The 21,437-nt window shown below is 56.8% G+C and overlaps 1 long non-coding RNA gene across 1 annotated transcript; it reads right to left on the bottom strand.

Moving 5' to 3' along the window:
• Positions 1 to 11,612: 11,612 nt before the first annotated feature.
• Positions 11,613 to 13,665, bottom strand: LOC311201411. The gene is made up of 2 exons (XR_014617861.1): positions 13,387 to 13,665; positions 11,613 to 11,931 (listed from the first exon to the last, which is right to left on the bottom strand). It is a non-coding gene; the product is annotated as an uncharacterized lncRNA (long non-coding RNA).
• Between the last annotated feature and the right edge of the window lie 7,772 nt (positions 13,666 to 21,437).

The following is a 21,437-nucleotide window of genomic DNA, read 5'->3' on the forward strand; positions in this document are numbered from 1 at the left end:
GGTGGCAGCGCCGGGTCTTCCCCAAGTCACCTTCCCGTGCTGAAATCCACCATGGGGCGAGCGGAGCCGGGGGGAACCCCGCTCGGGGGCTGGGTTGGAGGGGGGTAGGGGGTGTGGATTGTCCCAGCCCGGCTCTCGCTGGTTCCCCGCGAGCCGCGGAGGGGAGCGGGACGGCAGCGAGAGCCCCGCGCGCAACTTCTACATGTGCTGCGCAGGAAGGGAGCCAGGGGAGCCGGGCAGCGGCGCGGGAGGAGCGGGAGGAAGAGGAGGAGGAGGCGGAGGAAAGGCAAGGGGGGTGGGGGGGGGGGTGTGATGAAGCTCAATTAGAGGTTTGCATGAGGTCTGTCCGGCTGTCCGTGTCTCCGTCTCCGCACAGCTTGTCTCTACCTGCAGCCAATGGAGAGCGATCAGGAAGTCCTGCTCGAAAAAGCATGCAAATATTCTTGGCCTGGGAGGAGAACCGGAGCTGTCTGGGGGGGGGGATGCCCAAAAACAAGCCCCACCCCCCGCTCTCCGCCTCCCGCCTCGGGGAGAAGGGGGGTTTTGGGGAGCCGCGCACCCCATTGCCCTCGAGTGGCCGTCGGGCCCCGGGGCGGGGGGGGGGGGGTCGGACTCGCCCGCAGCTGCCCCCGCTCCCGGCCGCCCCCGTCTCGCGTCCCCACGGGCAGCCGGGTGCTCGGACCCCGCAGCCCCGGACACAGACCCGCTGGGGTGTGTGTCGTGTGTCCCCCCCGGTTGCTCCCCGGGCTCGGACAGGCACCGGCCGCTCTCCCCGGAGCCGGGGGGCGGCGAGCGGAGCCCCGTGCACGCCCATCACCAAGCCCGGTGCAGCGGGGACCTGCCCGCACCCCAGCACCCCCCGAATCGAGGCCCCGGCTCCTGTCCCACCATCCCCCCTCCTTCCAGCCCAGGACCCCGCAGCCCAGGTCCTGCTCTCCCCAGCTTTGCAGCAGGACCAGGAGCCCTGACCCCCCCCCCCGGGCCAGCCCGGATCCAGCGGGATCCTGCACCGCCCGGAGCCGGGGAAGCCCCAGGTGAGGACAGAGCGGCTCTCGCTGGATTTTCCTGCCCCAGGCAGCGCTTGTGGCTTCCTGAAGCCCAGGTGCCTCCTGCCAGCTTGCCGTTCCCAAGCTGGACCAGTTCCGACCTGCTTCGCTTCTCACCACCTCTGCCCCCTCCTGCCCCCACACCATCACCCAAACCCTCCCCCAAACCGGGGTGACACCCCAGCCATCAGCCCCACCCAACCCGAGGGTACCTTAAGGTTCACCCGGTGGCCAACACTGCCCACCCATCACCACCAGGAGTTGTGAGCAGGAGGGGTGGGTGTGGTCCCCCTCCACCCACCCACCCAGTGAAGCCCACCTGGTCCCTGCAGCCTGTGAGAAGCTTTTTCACACCATCGACCCACCAACACAGGGCTGGGCGAGCGGCTCCAGCCTCCCATAACACTGATGGGAAAGGGCCACGTCCTCAGAGCATCTTCTGGACAGCACAAGTGCCCTAGTTCCTCACTTTAATTAAAACACACTGGCTGTAAAAACAATATCAGAAAGGGGAAAAGGAAAAAAAAAATCAAAGAAAAAACGCTCCTGATGCTTTTCTGGTTTATTCCCCTCCTGTCCTCTTTTCTGCCAAACAAACACACCGGTTTCAGGAATATAAACCTTGCCCTAAATAGTGATTTTTTAGGGTTTGTTTTTTTTTTCCACTAGGAACTGGACAGGTCCCCTGGCAGAACAAAGGGAAAAAAAATTAGTGCAATTCCTCTGGGGGAGATGGGAATTCAGGTCCATCAGGATTAGCTGCGTTTTCAGCACAGGACAAATTTAGAAGCCTTTATCTCAGGGCAACAGAGGGGGGGAAAAGAGAAGATCATAAGAGGAAAAAAAAGCCCTGATGCTGTTAAAAGCAAATGAAGTTTGCACAACAGGAGCTCAGAGAAAACCCCCAAGGAATCAGAGACCAAAACTTTGCGCACAGATCAGCTGCTTTGATCCAAGGCACAAGCAGCATCCCAGCTGATGGGCACTGCAGTGTGCTCACACTGGTGCCCACAGCAGTCCCACCAACCTCACTGGGCATTGCTGGGGCAGACACCATCTCTCCCAGCCTGGTCCAAAGCGGGGTCCCCACGCACCCATCCTCTCTTGACCCCAGGGACAGCTCATGTTTGCAGCGCACCGAGCAGGGAAGATCATCTGGAAGTGCAAAGCCCCCACTGCACTAAACAAACAGGTGCCTGGCCTGGCATCTCCCACCCAGAGAGCAAGACAAAACCTCCTGAAGTCCCATCCCACGACAGGAGGGACGTGCTCAGGGTGGTGGACATCACATCCAGCCCAAGCTCAGGGCTGACTGTCCCAGCTCAGTCAAGGATGGGGAACCCGAGATGTTTCGGGGGTGCACCCCCTGCATACCCTGCACCCTGGGGATGGAGGAACTACATCTCCAAATCCTCCTGGGTGGATGAAACTCTTCCCGTCCTGGGAGCAGCTCCCTGGCAGAGTGGCTGGGACATGACAGCCCTGTCCTTGTGGTGGGCACAGATGGGGACCCCCCCTACACATCTGTCACCCAGCGTTTGCCAACACACAGGCAGCAGCACAGACTTCTAGGTGGCTTCCAGGAGAAGAAAAAGTGGCTCCCATGGCTCAGTCACTCTCAGCTACAACTACACTGAGCCATCACACTGCCCAACCTCTGTGTCCCGACTGCGCAGGGTCTCTGGGCTGCTCCCACCCCACAGGGATGTTCTGTACACGGGCTCAGACCCAAAATTACAGTGGGGAGCTACAAACAGGCTGATGATGAGTGAGAAGCCCTGGCCATGGGGGGATGCTCACAGGCACATACAGCAAGGTGGCCACCTCAGCACTCGCTCCCCCAGGCCCCGGGGAGATAGAGGAGTTAAAAATAAGAGCGTTTCCTTCCTTACCCCCTCTTTAAACCATGTGAACTGGGAGTTTCTGCCTCATGGAGAGGAAACGACCGCAGAGAGGCAGCTGGTGAGTCAGACCAGCAACAGCCACCCCCATCCCTAAGGTATGGCTTCCATCTCTGCCAGGGTCAGAGCCCCACTCTTCACATGCTGAAACTGCTCCTTTGCAGGCAACTTCTCCAACTGCAGGGCTGACACCCTCCCCTGTCCCCAGCCCTATCCACAAGGTGCTTCTTGGGGAAAAGCTCCCCTCTACCTGCATGCCCTTCCCACGATGGCCCTCGGCAGCAAGCGAGGGCTGGTGTTGGCTTCCCAAGCACGCTGCAACCTTCTGACAGATCAGCAGGGATCATATCCCCTCCCAGTGCTGGACAGGAGCCCAGCTGGGGGTCATGTTCATCCAGATGCTTTGGGAGTAAATATCTCGTTGATGAAGAGGATGGTGAGGAGGGATGCTGGCTCAGGAGGCAGATGGGTTAGTGGTACCCAAGCAGCATCCCTGCACCCTGCCAGGTCCCCATCTGGCTTTTGCATGGGTCTCCTCTGGCATCCCAAATCAAGGCAGGGAACTCAAGGGTGAAGCCACTTGGAAGAAGAAAGTGAAAAATAACTGTAGCCTCCTTTGTTTGAGGAGGAGGGAGGGAGACACTTGGTCCCTTGTGCACGAGCAGAGCGGGGAGCAGGGAGGCTCTCCAGCAGACACACATAAGGGGGGGATTCTTCAGCCAGGAGGCGAGTTTGCCCCCTCATCTCCCTGGCTCTGGCTGTGCCCTGACCCCTCTGCTGCCCACGGATCTGACACAAAGGCCGTTTGGGCTCTGTATGGTGCCTTTCATGCTGCTGCACCATCCTCCACCCCAGCCACCCCTCAGAGAGCTGCAGAGTGGGGCCAGAACCAACTCCAGGCTACAGCTGTCACGAAAAGGGCTTGTTTCAATCACTTTCTCCTGAGGATTTCAGAGCCCACAGTAGCTTCCACTGGGAAAAAGAAGAGAAAAAATCACTCCTTTGGTGCAGAAGATGCTGGGGGTGCTTTGGTGCATCCCCAGTGACCAGGGTTAGAGCCCAAATCTGCTTTGCTTGAGCTGCAAACCCAAACCTCCCCCACCGCAGCCCTCTGAAAGGTGACCCAAGGTCTGCCAGGGCAGGGCTGAACCCCCCTCGGGCATCTTCATTAACCAGCAGAGGCAGGGCCAGTTCCCTCCTGCCTGTCCCATCTGTGCCGCCGCTCGCGCCTGGTTGTCTCCGACGGTGGCTGTGCCAAGGGTCTCACGGGAGCAGCCGTGCTCCCCCAAAATAGCTCGCAGACTGGATGACTTTGGCCCACATCCTCAAAGGTATTGAGGCTCTGGGTTACCTCAGAGAACCTGAACCTCCATCCCCGTAGCGATGGCAGGAGGTGGCCTGGGAAGGAGAGGATGCTGGTGCACACATGGTCCCGCTTGGACTGACCCTCACCGCTCAGGGGAAGATGCCCACACGCTGGTCTCACCCTGTGAAGACAGAGAGGAGGAGACTGTAGGAAAAGAGGGCAAAATAGAGCAATTCATCACATTTCATGCTTGCTCCTTGCCCACCCTCCTTCCCCCCAAGTCCAAACCCTTGAGTGGATGCATCCCACCCCAAGGATGAGCGTCAGGAGCTGAGAAGAAGAGAAGGACCCCCTGCTCCCTCCCTGAGAAGGGTTAAGTGATGCTCACATCGGAGACACTTTGTACTTGGATTTAAAAATACAGCCAATGCCCCAGCGGCTCAGCTCGGTGCAAGGCACAGGTATATTTCCACACTTGAGCCAATAACCTTCCCCGAGGGAAATTTAGGCTTTTTATGATTAAAAGGGGAAAAAATAATAGTGGGGAATTAAATATAGTACAGGAGGAGAGAACAATTAGCAGTTGCCGTTAGCGACACCGGGCCAAGTTTGGGACAAGCGCTGCGGTTGTCTGGAGAACAGCGGGGTTGGGGACAGCCACCGGCACGGCCGGGTGACACGGGAATCATCCAGGTGCTTGGGACAGGGAGGGACTCTGGGGATGTGGCAGATGGCCCTCGGCAGCCCAGGACCCGACCCAGACCCAGGCGGGCAGCCTGTCGGGACTGGCCGCACCTCATGGGCACGAGGGTTGGTTTTGTGCTACCTTCATTTTATCAAAAGCAAATGGAAGTGTTTGCACAGGCTTGTAGCTTCCCTAATAAGCAAACAGAGGTTAATTGTGGGGTGGAGCCGGGGCGGGGGCTGCCAGCCATACCCTTGCCGTGGGCCAGGATGGCAGCCGGCGGCAGGGACAGGGCGGGCAAGGGAAGAGCCCCGTTCCCCATCCTTTCTCGTGTGTTGCCCAAGAGATTTTGGGGTTGCACAACCTTCTCTTTGCTTGGTTGGCCGGCTGCTGCCCTGCACCTCGCTCATCGCCTGTGTGTGGCTACCATGTGAACTCCTCTAGGGTTGCACAACCCTTTCTCTCCAGATCAGCTGATTTGTTGCCCACTAAAGTCATGCCCACGTGAGAGCATCACTAACAGCTTTGCTGGCTCATCTCCAAGGGCACACACCGATTAACACCCCAGGCAAAGCCTCCCACTGCTTCCCTGAGCTCTCCTCACTCCTGGACATCAAAGCAGGGACTCAGACCTTGCACGGACCCCATCCACGGGCAGGTTTTCCAAGAGGAGCCACCAGATCCAGAGCAACCCTAAGCACTGCTGGAATCAGATCACACCGGAGTGTCTCAAGCCCTGAAGAAATCCAGAGGGAACTGCTGTGAACCACGCTCCAGCATGGAGCAGCTAGCAGCACAGCCTCTTCTTTCAATAGCTCTTTTGGAGATGGATCACCACGCCAAGGAGCATTTCCTCTGCCTCCAAGTGAGCCACGCAGGCCCTCTTGCCTGGCTTGTGGTCAACACACAGCGATGAATGAACAACACATCTTATCGGAGAGCGGATGGGAAATGCACTCCAGCTCCAGCCCGGACGGGCACGCTGCCCACCTCTGCGTGCTGCTGGCGACGGGACAGGCTCCAGCTCCATCCCGCTGCATCTGAGCTGGGGATAGGGATGCTCCCATGGACTGGGTTTAAATGGGTGCACCCAGCCCAGCTCCTCGTGGGGTGGGTCTGAAGGGTGTAGGGATGCGTGGGAGTGTGACCAAGAGGAGAGCGCAGAGGAGCTGGCTTCCCACCACAGACCTGTCCTGCCCTGGCCTCCATTTCTCCCAGCAAAGTTTGATATAAAATGGCTGATCTGAGGTTCTTCCCTCCTCCCTGGCTTTTTGAGACAAGTTAGTGCCAAGCAGCCTAATTACAGCCTTCGCTGAGATAACCACATGCTTTCCTGCTGAATGACAGGCTGGGTTACCATGTGGCGCAGGGCCAGGACCAGCTGCCTCCCTGTCTGGGCCAGGCCACCCCCTCTGTCACAGCAGTCGCATCCCTGAGGGATGGCAGAGGGGGGACAAGCTCCCCTCCGGTGAAGGCATGCTGAGGGCAGGAGCATGCAGGGAGCCCTCCCTGGCGGGAGCCCGGCCACCACAGCCCGTGCTCAGCCAGCTTTACGGGCTCCCTCGGTGTGACAATGAAAGGAAACACGCTGCGAGTGTGGCCAGGCTGCTGCGCGGGTGTTACAGCTCCGAGATCAAAGGAGAGATGCTCAGGGTGAGCTGTGAGCCCCGTGGGAGAGGCTCACACACTGTGCCCTACCCCTGTCCCAGCACTATGAGTGAGGGTGTCCCCTCACCCAGCACAGCCTGCTGTCACCTCGAATCTGGGGCAGGGTACAGCGCAGGACAGGGGGAGAGTTTCTGCACACACAGCACATCAAGGGCTGGCTCTGCAAGTGGGGTGTCCCTGTGTTGCTGGGGGGTCCCCGCTGGGGTTGGAGCTCCCCCATCACAGGAGGGACATGGGGACACGGGTGCCCAGCATGGTGAGGTCCCAGGCAGGGCTCAGCACCCTTCAGCAGGGGAATCCCAGCCACAGGCACTGTGTGGGGAGTGGGGATGTGCCTGTGCCCCAACCAGGGGGCTGCACACAGCCAGAGCTAAACCCAGGGGCAGGAGACAGAACCGGCTGACAGGGCTGGCTGTGCAGGAACATCCCAGGGACAGCCTGGGACAAGTCACCAGGCTGCCAAACACATCTTTGCTTTCATCCCAAGGATGCCCTGGCCCTGCTCCCTCCCTCCACTCTGCAGCAAGCCCCACACAGTGGTGGGGGAGCAGCTTTCTAGGCTCACATCCCTCTTGCATGTCCCCCGATGCAGCAGATCCCACATGCACCAGCTGCTTACCAAAGACATCCCCCCCCCCAACACCCCACAGTGCAAGCACTCACACTTCAGGACCCACCGTGTCCTCATCAGGGTGTCAAGCATGTCAGACCCCATCAGCCCCAAAGCTCCATCCCAGGCAGCCAGGGGTCAATCTCCCCCAAAGCCACGTGGAAGAAAAACGAACCCTTATCCCTCCCCCTCTCCTTTAAAGACTCCCCACCCCCAGCTGAAATTAAAGGGCCAGGGTGGGCTCACCTACCCTCCACACTTGGGTGTTGGTGGACCAAAGAATTGGGCTTCTTCCCACTTAAAATTTGCTCATCAAAGAGAGTTAGAAAAGATGGGGCGTGTGGTGTGTGCCCCATCGGACACATCTCCACCCTCCCAGGTGAGAGGCATCCTCGCTCCCAAGCCCATCCCATTGTGCGGGGGGGTGAGGAGCTGGATGCAAACCCAGCACCAATCAGCACTGCAGTGCCCAAACCCCCGCAGCAGGTCCCAATCTGCCGGGGAGGCAACAACCCGAACAGCGCCAGGAGGATGGGCAATAACCGGCCTGAGATCTGACAGCGAGGGACCGGCCGCATCCAGCCCGGGGGATGACACGGGCTGGGCGTGAGCGAGGGAGCGCCGGGTTCGGAGCGGGCGGGGGGGCCGGCTGCTCTGCCTGCTTCTAACCCAGCCAGCCAGAGCTCCTCCAGCAGGATCCGTGCAGGAGGGGTGCTGGAGGGCCTGGCCATCCTCACATCCCGGAGATCAACACCGCTCCTCCTCGGGATGAGTCACGCCGCTGTGCCAGGGCGGTTCGTTAGGCAGCTTCCACCAGCACAGAGGAATTCATTGAACAAAGACCCAAAAATCCCCGGGTGTTGTAGAGGGAAGAGTTAGTCATGCCCGTGCTCTGCGCTGCTGAGTCACCCAGCAGCTACAGAGCCCTGGGATAAGGGACTGGAGAGGGTGGGAGCGACTGTTTACTGACTGTTACATGTAAATCAATCAGGAGGTTGTGACGATGCCATAAACCAGGACAGTCACAAGCTGAGAGGGAAGAGGAATAGTTGGGCAGTGCTTACAGCTTTTTAAAGGAAAGAAAAAAGGATCCATAGGGGTATTTTATTTGCAGGACTGGAGCTGGCTTTAAAAATTATAGGTAACATTATATTGCATTTTATGTACCACCAACAGACCCGAAAGCTCTTTTACACGCTGCGGCACAGGCAGCTCCTTCCTGCCTCGCTCACAGCAGCAGCTGGGCCACGCTTTCTGGAGGCATCAGCATCTTGGTTGGGGCTGTGGAAAGGCAGCTGGAACTGGGCAGCTTGAAAAATCCATCCAGGCTGTCCCAGGAGCGATGCAGTGCAGCTAAGGGACAGCCCACACCTCGTTGGAGTTTTAAACTGAGACACAGGGTGTTTGAGCTGGCATTTCATTTTAACACCAAAGGCCTCAGTGTCCAATGACTAACGTTTCCTTTATCAAAATCATGGCTCTGCTGACCAAAATGCCCCCACGCTGGCCAGAGGGAGGTGTGAGCAGCACACAGCTGCTTCCCACTGCCTGGTCCTGGCCCTTTGCACGATATGCTCACTGGAAATGCTGAGTAGGATTTCTCTGTTGAGGTTGGGGCAAGCTCATCCTGGATGGGAACATCTCTGGGGCTCCACTGGCAGCGTGCTGGGGTTTGCCCAGGTCTCTGCTGCTTTCCCCCATTGCCTGGGACTGAGGCATCGCTCTGGAATGGCTTTGGATGGCTGCAAATAGAAAATAGGTGTATCTGGAGCCTCCATCCATGAAGGGGTTCTAATCATTCGCTGAATGTGGAGCAGGAATTGTATCTGCTTGTAAAAGTCGCCCTCACTGTGTGTGGATGGGGCAGGAGAGTCGCTCAGCCCATGACATGAGAATTTCCTACCCACAGCTGCCTCAGCTTCTTGCCTCAGAAGCTTGACTCATTTCTCTCATTCTCTGCAGAAGTCAGAGGATTTCCTTGAAAATAGAGTCTTTGTTTGGCAAATATTCCCCCTGCCTGGCGTGGGGCTGTAAGTTCTCTCTGTCCATCAACCACCAATCTCATTCGCAGCCAACGTGATACCACCAGCGGAGGGAAAGGACCCCTGAGGCCCAGGGAAGGGTCTGTGTCTGTGCCTGCACACGACCTGTGCAGAGGAAGCTCTCTGGGTGTGTTAGAGAGCAGACTTGTGTGGAACAAATACCAGGCTACATCCTTAGCGGCTTTGAATTTGGGGCAGAGCTTGTGGAGATGTTCTGTGATTTGAGAGCACCGGAGCTAATGGGGTCTGAGGCTGGAGGCGATCGCTGAGAACCTCCCAGCCACCATCCTCATACAAATGGGTCGTAATCAAAAATAAATTAGTGTGAGTCCACAGAAGCCAGCAGAGCTCTATCCCTCTCACAGGCTGAGGAGCCAGATTAATATTTCATTTAAAACGTTCTATTATGTGGGCTCACATCGCTGTAGTGGCTGAGTGTCTCACATTTGTAAGGTAACTTTACTTCAGCTCTGAGAGACTTGGGAATCTCAGCTTGGAAATTATTTCAGGCACTGGTCACCTACTTTACTCTGTGTCGGTGCCACATCTTGCACGTGGGAGTCCACAACTGGGGCTTAGTGGTGCTGCTGAAGGTGCAGAATAAGCAAAGCAAGACCCTGCGTGTGAGGAAAAGGCTTCACTGGAGCACAGGGTGAAATTGGGTGGATCCTCCCAGTGCCAGAGCTGTCCCACCAGCTCATCCATCCCCACAGCTGGAAGAGCCACCACAGTTCCCTCACTCGGTCACCTTCTGTCGGTGCATGAGAAGACCAGGAGGCTTGGACAGGTCTTTCGATCTGGCAGGGTCTGGAGCAGCCTCTTTTGCTCTAGCACCACACCAGTGTTTGTAAACAACCGTCTTAAAATACATCGAGCAGGATGTGGGACCATCACGTGAACGTGCAGCAACAGGCACGACTCTGCCCTCAAAGGGTAGAGCAGAATAACTCCACCAGCCCTCCCCAAACTTCTCCAAGGACAGCTCAGCCTCCAGTTCCCACCTCAGCAGTGGGAACAGCACAGGGACAAGGACTGCTCTGACCAGGGATGCACGGATGCTGTGGTAATGACTTGCTGTCTCTGCCAGACCTAATTTAGCCAGACGATACCAGCTGCTTCCCAAAGAGGTGCACATAACCCCGAAAGAAGCTGCTGTGAAATGACTCAGGCAAAGCAAACGCTTCCTCCCAACACCTCTAGCCATGTGCCGGTGTTTGACATACGACCTGGCAGAGGCAGATTGCTAATAATACCTACATTTTATATAGCCCCTTTCTTTGGGAAATCTCAGATGGCTTTACACAGAAGTCAGGTCTATTTGGAGCTCAAGGTTTCTAAGGATGTGTCAAGGACAGGGAGTTTTGGTACCCAGGAAGGCAACATGGGAAGGGTCTATTGCCAGGATGGTTCCACTAAACCAATATAGCAAGAAAGCAACAACGTCTGTGGTTAGTTTGCTATTAATAAGATCCAGAGTAAACAGCCCAGAGCTGATCAGCGAAGGGATTTTCTCTCACACAGCTATGGCTTTGGGCTCGCCAGCAGAGTTTAGATACTACAAGCCCATTTTATGATGTGCCCCAGAGACTGACAGGAGCACGAGATGGCTGTGAGAGCATCTCCTGCCATGCCAGGCCAGGAGCCCTGTATAATTGCAGGATGGCTTCAGTGCCAGAGCTCAGTCCAAGCAGGGTCCGGACCCTCAGGCCAGTCTGGGAAGGGGTCCAGAGTGACATCACACGCTGGGGACCGCTCAGAAATAGCCCCGAGCCCCGCAGAGGAACGCCTGGGGAGAGCTGGTGTGCACACTGCAGGCTTTGTCTCGGGCAGGTCGCTGGGTGTGTGCTTCCTGGCATACAATTCCCAGATTAGCAGGAGCAGGGCTGCCAGCAGCTCCTCCAGCTCAGCGCAAACGAGCTGCTCAGGGCTGGGAACCACTTGCCGAGGTCAGTGGTTCAAGTGCCCGGTGCTGGTGAGCGGCTCTGGGCAGAGGCATGGGATGAGGTGAGGATGCAGGGTGGGACATCTCCTCCCATGCACTTAGGGGAAATGAAGGGGCAGGAGGGGCACTTCTCCACCCCATACCTCTCTAAGATGTTGGGTTGGCCTTCTAGCCCCAGGAGATGGAGACCACCACTGGCCAAGGTGACCTCACTGCTCCTTTTGCAGGAGGTGGGGAAGAAAGGGAGAGACTTGTCTCTCCTCACCCCAAAATTCATAAATAAAACCCTTAAAAGCCACAGAGAATAGCTAATGTGGAGAACGTGGGAAAACTGGAGGGTGGAAGGGTTGGGGAAGGAGGAAAACTAATTGAACATGGAACTGTTTAATAAAAGAAAGTGAATAATCAGAGGGAGAAGTGAGAACAATTTATTCACACTAAATGCTTAGTCTAGTAACAACCCAAAAGTCAAACCAAAGCCAGGACGTGCCAGCCAAGGAGGGGATAAGCCACACAGGTCCTTCCCAAGGGAAGCACAGTATGTTTGTTAGAGAGAAACATAGGGAAAAGAGGAGGAAAAAACTGGAGCTGAGGATTTCTTGGGGACAAGCTGAAGCCTGGCTGGTACTGGCGTGGGGAGCAAAGGGGAAGCATCACTCTCTCCTCTGCGAGGGCTGCCGACGTGGGGTGGTCTGTCAGGGGCTGCTCCCCGCCTCTCCTGGGACCTGGATCTAGGGAGGGAAAAGGATGCAGCTCCATGTCCAAACTGGCTGATGCAGAGCAGCACTGCCTCCCAGCAGCCCCCCTGCCCGCTCACACTGCCTGATGGGGCTCCCAGTGCAGCCCTGTGCCCCAAAACAGGCTCTTCCCTTCTGTTACCCACAGCCCTGGGCACCCCCAGCACCTCTCGCTGCGAGAGCTGGGCACACACTGGCACGTGGAGTCCTTTGGCATTTAGCAAGGCTGCTCCAACACCCCGCTGGGGCCCGGCTGCTTACACCCCTCCAGTCCCATTTACAGCCTCAGAGAAGCTGGTCACCAGTGATTCCCCTCCGACTGCGGCTCCGGGAGCCGCGCCAGGCATGTCCCTGCCTTTATTTGCCTGCGAAGACCATGCTTATGAATCAGCATCTGTTTGCAGACACCCCCTCAGAGGCTGAAAGGAGCTACTGTGCAGGCTATCGGGGTCAGACCCACGCCCCAGATGGGTTCAGACCCAGAAGCATCCCTGCTCGACTCTGGCTGCTTCCCTAAACGCTCAGTGTCTGCTCCTGCCCACACACCGCAGAGCGAGGTGGCTGTGGAGAGAGCTGAGCATGGAGAGGGAAAAAATATAACCAAGCAAACAACGTGCTGAAAGTCCCAGCCTGAGACAAAGAAACACCCCCACGCTCCACTTCCCAAGGGGATTTGGGAGTTTCCCGCCCCCCTGTTGCAGCTACAAGACAACACATCTGGTCTTTGCATGAGGGAGAAGATGGGACACTGCAAAGTGACCCCCTCAGAAAACACGTGCCCGATGGGCAGGGAGGGTGGGCAGCCCCCTCAGCACCCCCCTTCCCACCTCCCAGACATGCTTTTCCTGCGTGTGGAGCTGAGGAAATCACTTCTTCCTCTCTCCCTGGCTGTCCCTGCCTTCGGGAGGGGCGTGCTGGCCTTCAGCTGCCCTCATCTCACACCAAGGAGAGGCAATAACCAGCATGAGGATATGTCTTCACAGAGCCAGGCCTGGAAACTCCATGGGGACGGAGGGTTTCCATAGCCAGTTGCCCAGTGCTGCCTGAAGCCCTTGTCAGTCCAGATTTCAGAGTCATTTAGAATTATGGCACTGGTCTATGGGGTGCTTTGAGGGGAGAAGTCGGTATGCAAGCCCTTGTATGAAGGGGGAAACTGAGGCAGGGAGTGCAGAGCCAGTCTTCTCAAAGAGGATACTTAAAACTGGGCTCATTTAACCTCACTAAACCATGATGGTTTTCATTCTCTAGAAGCCACCAGCTTTTCTAAAGGGCTTTATGGACCTGACACAATTTTAAGCATATTGGCCCAAGTGCCTTTGCCCATGGTCCCACAATGATCTGGTGGAGGCAGAGATGCAGCTGTGGCCACAGAGCACCAGGGTGGCACATGGGACCAGGAGAGAAGCCCCGTGTCCCTGCACCGATGGCGCTTCTCTCTTCTAGACTGACCTCAGCCTTTTCCAGGGGTTCCTCCTCCACTCGCTCCCAGCTGTTCCCAGCTTCTCCCAAAGCAGCCAGGGGTTTCTCCTGCTCTGTCTTCAGCACACCTCAGTTAGAGAAAGAAATACATCAGAGAGAGACACCTACAGCAAATCTGAACAGCGCTCTGAACGTGCCCTCGCAGCCAGGAATCGTCCCCAGATGCCGACTGCTTGGCCACATCATCACAGCCCTATGGACCTCATCAGCAGAGTGTCCCAAGCATCTTCCCTGCAGAGAGGTCCCCTGCACCCGTGAGGACTCTGCTGACGTGCCAAGCGTCTGAGAGTCTTCTCAAGGTGCTTGCAGGAGGGCTCTGTGCTTCAGGACTCCCACTGAGGACGTGATGGGTTAAGGCCATAGGATGATGCTCAGCCCCCCCGACAGTTTTCAGACACAGAGTCACAGAAACCTCCCTCCCCCCTCCCCGTATTTACACAACAGTTTCTCAGGGGGTGTATTTGTAAATTATTTTGTCCTAAACAGATTGTAGCTTGACAGTTCTTCTGATGCCTGAAAAACACAAGCTGGCTGACGCTGGCTTCTCTGGACACGGCAAACAGACGGTTTGGTTACCATCCAACACGCTCCAGTAGCTGTTAGGCCTGGATCTGTTGGGGGGGGTTTAATCAATTTGATGAATCTGGTGCATGTGAGAAGCACGCTGCCTGAAGCCTCATACTCTCCCTTCATCCAGAGGCAGCACAGCCGGGATAATCTCAGCGTGGAGACACCCGTGTTGCTGGCACGGTGGTTGGGCTCCGTGGGGAGCTGGGGTGTCACAGCTCCGACCTGGTTCCCTGGGTGCTTGGGCACTGCCACCATTTCCATCCCCCCACCCTGCCCAACTGGGAAGGGCACCTTGCTTCCCCCAGCAGTGCTGGCGGGAACCAGGAGGAAGCTGTGTGGATAAAACCTGATGGACATGGGGATTTGCTGTTCCTTTTCCCAGTTGCTCCCTGTACTGCAGCATCCCCGGAGAGCCCGTCCCACCCCGCTGAGCTGGGTGCAGTGGAGCTGGGCGAGCAGAGAGTGACTTTCCCTTAGTCACATCCTCCGGACAGTGAGGCAACACTGCAGGGAGCCAGACTGAGCCGTGGGTGACGTGCTCAGGCTGCCAGCACCGCGGTCGGGACTCACAGCCGGGCTGCACAACCCACCCACGCTCCAGCACCCCTGGGGCAGGGGATTGGGGTCCTGGCTTTACCAAGGGTTTGGGGGAGGATTGTGGGGGGGAAACCTGCCCATTCCTGTGACACCCACGCTGCGTGGGGTGGCCAAACTTTGGGGTTGATGACAAGACCCTACGACCCCCACAGAGCCCGTCCCTCGGTGCACCCCATGCTCCGGTCCCCGCTGTCCCCTGGGCAGGCGGGGCAGGGAGTGGGGGTGGCCCCGCACACCCCCACGGGTGTCAGTGTCCCCCAGCCCGCTCAGCCCGGCTGGCTCAGCCCGGTTGGAAGTCGGAGAGTGCCACCTGGTGCTGCGAGCACATCGGTCTCCCAGCAGGTCCCGCAGCTCTGCTGAAGGGCTGGGGGGAGAGCCGGGGGGGCTCTGCTCCCCTCCTTGGCAGAAGCGGAGCGGAGGGGCTCACCTCAGGGCCTGGCCCAGGGCAGGGGGGGTCGTTGGCAGGACGGGGAGCACTGGCACTGCAGGTCTGCTGGGGGATGCTTTCAGGAGTGGTTCCTCTTCGCTTCCTGGCTCCTCTTCACTTCCCAACTGCTCCTCACTTCCCAGAACCTCTGAACTTCTGCCTGTGTGGGGCTGCAGCAGAAGAGAGGAAAAGCCAATGTCAGCGTTGACAAAATGTCTCTACAGCAGCTTGATTCAGTGATTCCAGTAGATGACCTGGAAAAAAACCCTCTCCTCAAAACCCTCTCCTCTTCTGCCCCCTCCCCGCCAAGTTATCACTCAGAGATCTCAGAGGGTTTCATGCAGTTGAGTAGATGCCTCAAGCACAGAAGGGAAACTGAGGCAAACAGGGGAAGAGGTTGGCCCAGGGTCACGGAGGAAGCAAGTGACAAAACCCAGCAGACACCAGGTCTCCAGACACCCCAACTCTCAGCTGAGCTCCTGTCCCCCGTGTTCTGGGAGGCAGCAGCAGGACCTGGAGTGTGCTGATGTTGTAGAGAAAGGAAATCTATTTTAAAAGCCCTAACTTTTAACAACTTCAGGCAGGTCCCCAAGAACTGCTGTCAGAACACTGCCCTGCAGTCCCTCTTTGCTGTCTGGAACAAAATATTGACTGTTTTTCACAGAGCTGATTTAATGTGCTCCACCACCAGCAGAGAGGGGCCCTAATGTGCCTTATATCTACATTCACACCCCTCACCCACGCTCAGCACAGCAGCTTTATTAAACCACCACTGTGTTGGCCACCCCAGCTACTTCCTGCAGCTCTACCAGCTCCTGCATCTTTTCAGTGCCTGTGAGAGCCCCAACCAAGCAGCTGGAATCTCTGCTCTGCTGCAGATTTGTTTCTCTGCTGCAAACCTGCCCTGCTTTATGTTGTCTGGATTGGAGATACCCATCCTGCTCCCTCTGTCTTGCAGATACCTGTGGAAATCACCAGCATCCCTGACCTGACCTGATCTCAGACCTAGTCTGCAGGGACATCTCTTGCTCTACTCTGGATCCATGTGTGAGGAGAGCCAGAGCTGTTACAACAGCATTGTCAGGGATGGCAGGATAATTTTGTGCACATACAACTTGTTTCAAGGCTGATGGGTAACCTGTTATCCCAATTAAACAACCACAGTCACAGCAAGGGTCTGTAAGAAGACCAGGAAGGGAATCCCAAAGCCCAGCTCTTACCATGATCCCTATTTCACTCCCATCCATCCCATCTCAGCAAACACCATGTGTTGCCCATCACTGACCAGCAGCATCCTGAGACCATGCCCTGCCCAGCTGGAAAGGACTATGGAGCTACAGAAGTTCTACAAAGACCCCCTAAAAGCCTCTGACACAGCAGTGCCTTGGCCGTGCCAGGGACCTGTTTTCCCATCCCCCATGCTGATCTATCCCTTTGCCTTTCCTACGGCCTGAGGGCAGGTAGAGCTGCCTGCAGGTAGATCCTTCTCAGGAGTGACCATCCCCTTAGTCCTTTCACCAACCTTATGTGAAGACCGTTGATGTCTGTTGGTGCTGAAGAGCCTGTTCCACTGGGCCAGCTCCGCTTTTGGGGATCCTGCACCCTCATCTGCTGTTTAAAACAAGCCCAAAGGAAACCGTGACTCCCCAGAGCTGTCACCTCCCTTCCTGCATGCAGTCCTCAACACAGCAGTTAGCTGTGCCCACAGCAGAGGGCCCGAAGGAGGAAACCATGCCAAGCCCAGATCCACTGGTGCACCAAAGCAAACAGTCTTCTTGCCAGGCACACCGGGCACGGAGTTCAGTGGGCAACTGGCTGGAGTGCCCCAGCCCCTCACATCCCCCCAGGGCAAATTTCAGTGCCCTCTCCTCAGCAGTTCTCCCACCAACCAGCCCTCAAGTCCTCAGGGATGAGGACCTCTGAGCTGCCCCTCACCTTTCAGGAGCTGTTCTTTCTCCCACTCAGCATCAAAGTCTATAAAAAACAATGGCTCAGGGCTGGTAACATCTTCACCATCAGCACTCAGACCTTGAAGGAGCTTATCCCTGCAGGCAAAGCACAGTAAGGTGTGTTCAACCGAAGGTCAGCAGCACCAGCATTGCAATTCCTGACCCTCTGGATCTGGCTGTGGCCCTTGTCAGCAGCCCAGAGAAGCAAAGGACGGAAAAGGGCTGTGATTGGGGTTTCTGGTGGGTGCCACAGTCCATACAGAGGGAGGTAAGGTCAGCACAGGCAGCGGTGGGAGCAGAGCCTGCCTGCTGTGGATGCAACATGCCCTGAAACTGGGTGGGTTCTGGAAGCCAACTGCAGCCTTACTGGAAACACTGGGCTCAGTTACAATGTTTTAAAGAATTAGGGGGGGAACTGGGGTTTATGAAATCCAAATGAGCAGCTACTTATAAAGTCCAAACCAGCAGCCTTCTGCAAAACACCAGCTGCTCAGGACCTGACGAGTGGATGCAGCCAAGCAGGCTTCTCCCCATCCTTCTAGGGCATCCATCTGTGAGGACGTGCTCCCTCAATAGTGACACTGAAACGAGCTGGGCTTTTGTCCCCATGTCCACCCCCCCCCCCCCCCCCCAACACTTACATCTCTGAAGCTTTATCATCTAAAGCAGGTTCTGGCACAGCTGTCCCCTCCTCACCGACCACCCCGCTGCCTGTACACTGCTGGGTCGGGCTGGCAGCAGGACTGTCCACCACCTCGCTGGCCAGCACCAGCTCTGCATCGCCGATGCTCAGGCAGCTTCTGCTGGTGCTGCTCCCCAGGGAACCGGCGAGGCTGAGCTCCTCCGGCTCCCCCAGCAGCGGCTCCCTGCTCTGCCCCTCCGCACCCTCCCAGGCCTCCAAGCTCAGGTGCTGCGGGCCTGCCAGCTCCCCAACAGCACCCAGCCTTTGCCCCTCTGCCCTGGCCTCCCATGTCCTCCACATGCCCTGTGGGAGCCTGAAGAGGCTCCTGAGATGCTGGAGCAGGGAGGGGCGGCTGGGAGTGCGGGCGGCCGTTGGGGCCTCCATCTGTGCTGGCAGCTCAACGGCCCAGGGCTGGGTTTGAACCTAACAGCCCCAAACGGCTCCAAACGGCCCCGAACCTGGCACTGAGACAGCGGTGCGGCCTGAAACAAGGCTGGAGGGGAGGCAAGTTGTCACCCAGGGGGGCAAAAGACGCGCAGCCCAGAGTTGGGAGGGGAATACAGACCACCCATAGCCCAGGACTGGGGGAGAAGAGGGGCCCCAAAAAGCGAAGCCTCCTGCTCCCCACAGCGACTCGCTCTTGCAGCATTCTGGCAGTTTGGCCCAGCCCTGAAATTTCACACCGGCCAGGGAGGGTGGGTGGAAAGGGAAAAGCTCCCAAAACCATGCAAGAACACCTCCAGCAGTGCAGAACCATGGCTAAAGAGAGAAAGATCAGAAATTCCTACTTCTGCAGGCAGCCCTGGAGCAAAGGGCTCCCAAAAGGAGTGCCTGTGATTGCCCATCTCCTGGTGAGAACTGCAGGCATCAAAACAGCAGCAAACTCAAGGACTCCTTGGCCACCCTGACATGTCACCAATGGGTATTTCCCTGGGACCAGAGTCTCAGGCAGGGACACAACTTTCCCCACAACGTTCCTGCCCTCCCAGAGCCTGTGGCAACGCTGGCATCACGCTGCTCTCACTGATGTAGCGCATCCCTCACACAGCACGCTGGTAGGAGCTGAGGGTTGCTTCTATGTGAGGAGTTTCTCCTGACTGGCTCTGACAGTGTCTGCTCACCCGCAGCTCAGCAAGCCCCCTCGAGCTGCTAACTGCAAGAAAAGGTGTTTTTTTCCCTTCAAAAAAACAAACTCATCTAAAATTGCCATGTCACCGTGACTGGTTGAAACAAGAGATTTTTCCACCCTCCAGCTGCATCCTCCTGTTTCCTTTCCTCTGCCTTTGCTGGGTGCAAGCAGCCAGCACGGGGCATGGTTCCTGCAAAGCACAGACCACAGCCCCTCTGCATAAAAAGGAGTGTGTTTTCATGATGAATCCTTGCTCTTGCTGGCCCAGGAGGGCTGAAGATGCACCGCTGAGAGCAGACCCCCTTCCAGCAGCAGCACAGATTAGATTACATCAACCAGTTGGTAAAACCACATCCTGAACCACCACGTGAACCCTGAAAGCAGAGGGTCCTTCTCTGCATCTGCCATGCATCCCTGATTTACACCAGTAAATACATCTCTTTATTTACACCAGCAAAAGGGGCTGCTGGAGGAACCAGGGAACATTTCACATCACCATCAGCAATCGCAAAGCCAGGGAGCAGAACAGGCTGGGAATTTCTTCCCTGTTGCCTCAACACCTGAAACCCACTGCAGAAGGAGCAGCAGAGCCACAGGCAGGATTTAGGCCACTCATCAAATGATCTCCTAAATACTTGCTTGTCACAGTCATTGCTCAATGTCCATATTGACCTCTCCCATAACCAAGCTGGTGCTTTCAAACCAGTTTCCCTTTATCCCCAACCTCTCTTTAACACCCTCCAGCAGCCCTTTGCAGACACGTTGTGGTTGGAATCCCCACTGCTCACCCACAGCTCAATCCCCACAAAGCTCCTTACTGGGGGCAGAGAGGAGTTGCCCAGTCCTCCTGCACAGCTTATTTTCCACAGCCTTTGCTACTCAGTGTGATTAGAAGCAGCTACAAATATCTTACACCTGGTGCTCACCCAGTTCCCCTTTCCCTGCGGATTTTCTACAGCCATGCCACAGAGGTGTTTGTTACACAATGTATCAGAGGTGGAAGAGAAGCGGTTTGCAGACAGGAAGAAGGATTTTAGATGAGGTTTGCTTTTGCAAAAGTTCTCACCAAGGCCACTGCCTAATGGGGTAATGGAAATGGTGGTGAGTCTCAGGAACAGCCCAGATTGATGTAACGTGGCAGAGAGAAGCACAGGATTCATCGTGCAGCAGTCAGGGCATCCTGCTGTGCCACTATTTGGCTTAAAACCAGGCCACCCATCAGAGCAGCTGTGCACAAGAGCCATCACCTGCACAGATCAGCAGAGGTGCTGGGGTAGCACAGAGTTAGGGACAGGCAGACCCAAACAGCCACCCAAAGCTCAGCGCAGAATTAAAGTTGGTGATGGGACCTGGAGTTCTGCCCAGGACCACGAGCTCCTCTGCCAGCACAGGCAGGGAGGAAGGCAGACCCCTCAGTGCCAGGCTGATGGGGACAGTATCCATTAGATGATTCCTCACCTTCCTCTGCTCTGTGATCTGTTTACTTCCCTCAAAGCCATCTCTGGGGCTGCTGGTCCCCATCCCATGCAGTGATGCAAGCATCCTTTGCTTCTCCTTCCACAACCTGCTTGTCACCAGTGTCAAAGCAGCTACCACCCTCAGAAAGGTCTACCAAGGCCACATCTACAGCAACCCCCACTTCCAAGGGATATATCCGAGGATATATCTGGAGCCAGAGTGGGACCCTTTGCACCCAGGGGTCCATTTTCCCCAGCAAAGCTCAGCCAAATAAGTCAAGATGTCAAAAATCTTTCTGTCTGGCTCTGGGGCCAGGGGCATCCCCCAGGCCATGCTGCCCCAGGGCACGAACTGTGCTCTATCATTGAGCAGATAACTGGATAATTAGCAGCCAGGCCTTTCTACTGCCCCCAACCCTCTGCTTATCTGGGTTTTTTTTAGCCCAGTGAAGCCCCTGGCAGTCTTCCAAGGAGCCAGGGGAGGAAAAGCCACTGGGGCAGCTCACTGAGCCGAAGAGACACCTCCAGCAAAGATGTAATCTCACTGCACAGGTTGAATCACACCCTTTCCTCCAGCCACGGTGATTTTTCCTCATCTCAGAGGATTTCAGATGGTCTGAAGCTCCTCTGTCACCACTGGCTTTTTTTTTCTGGTGGATCTGCGCGGGAGTTTCTTACTAGAAACCTGAAATACTCTAATAATGACTTTAACAGGGCTCCGGGAACCTGTCCGAGGGCAACCTGATCATCCTAAGGTGCCACAGCCTTAACTAAAAGGTCAGAAAAATCACTGGAGAATCCACGGAGAAGCCAAAGACCCCCGGGGAGTCGAGGTGACAGGGGTGCTGGGATGCCCTGCGCCGTGCCATCCCCGCAGCGCTGGGCAGCAGCCCCCAGCCCATCGGGCAGACGATGGCCCGGCCTCACCCAGACCCTCCACCCCCCGGGGAGCCCCGCTGCCCCCTTCTCGGAGCTCGGCGCTGCACAGAGCAGCCGATTTCCCACGCTCGGAAGGTGCCTCTAGAGGGAGCTGAGCTCTGCCCGGCTGCGCGTTTGCATCTATGGTCCGGGGTTGGGTTTCGAGTCGTTTTGTTGGGCTGGTTTGTTTTTTTTCTCTCCTCCTCCTCCTCCCCCCCTCCTCCTCCTCTTCCCTCCTCCTCCTCCTCCTCCCCCGCTTCTCCTCCTCTTCCCTCCTCCTCCTCCCCGGGCC

Source organism: Gallinula chloropus (assembly GCF_964237585.1).
Source record: "Gallinula chloropus genome assembly, chromosome: 27".
NCBI classification, from domain to species: domain Eukaryota; kingdom Metazoa; phylum Chordata; class Aves; order Gruiformes; family Rallidae; genus Gallinula; species Gallinula chloropus.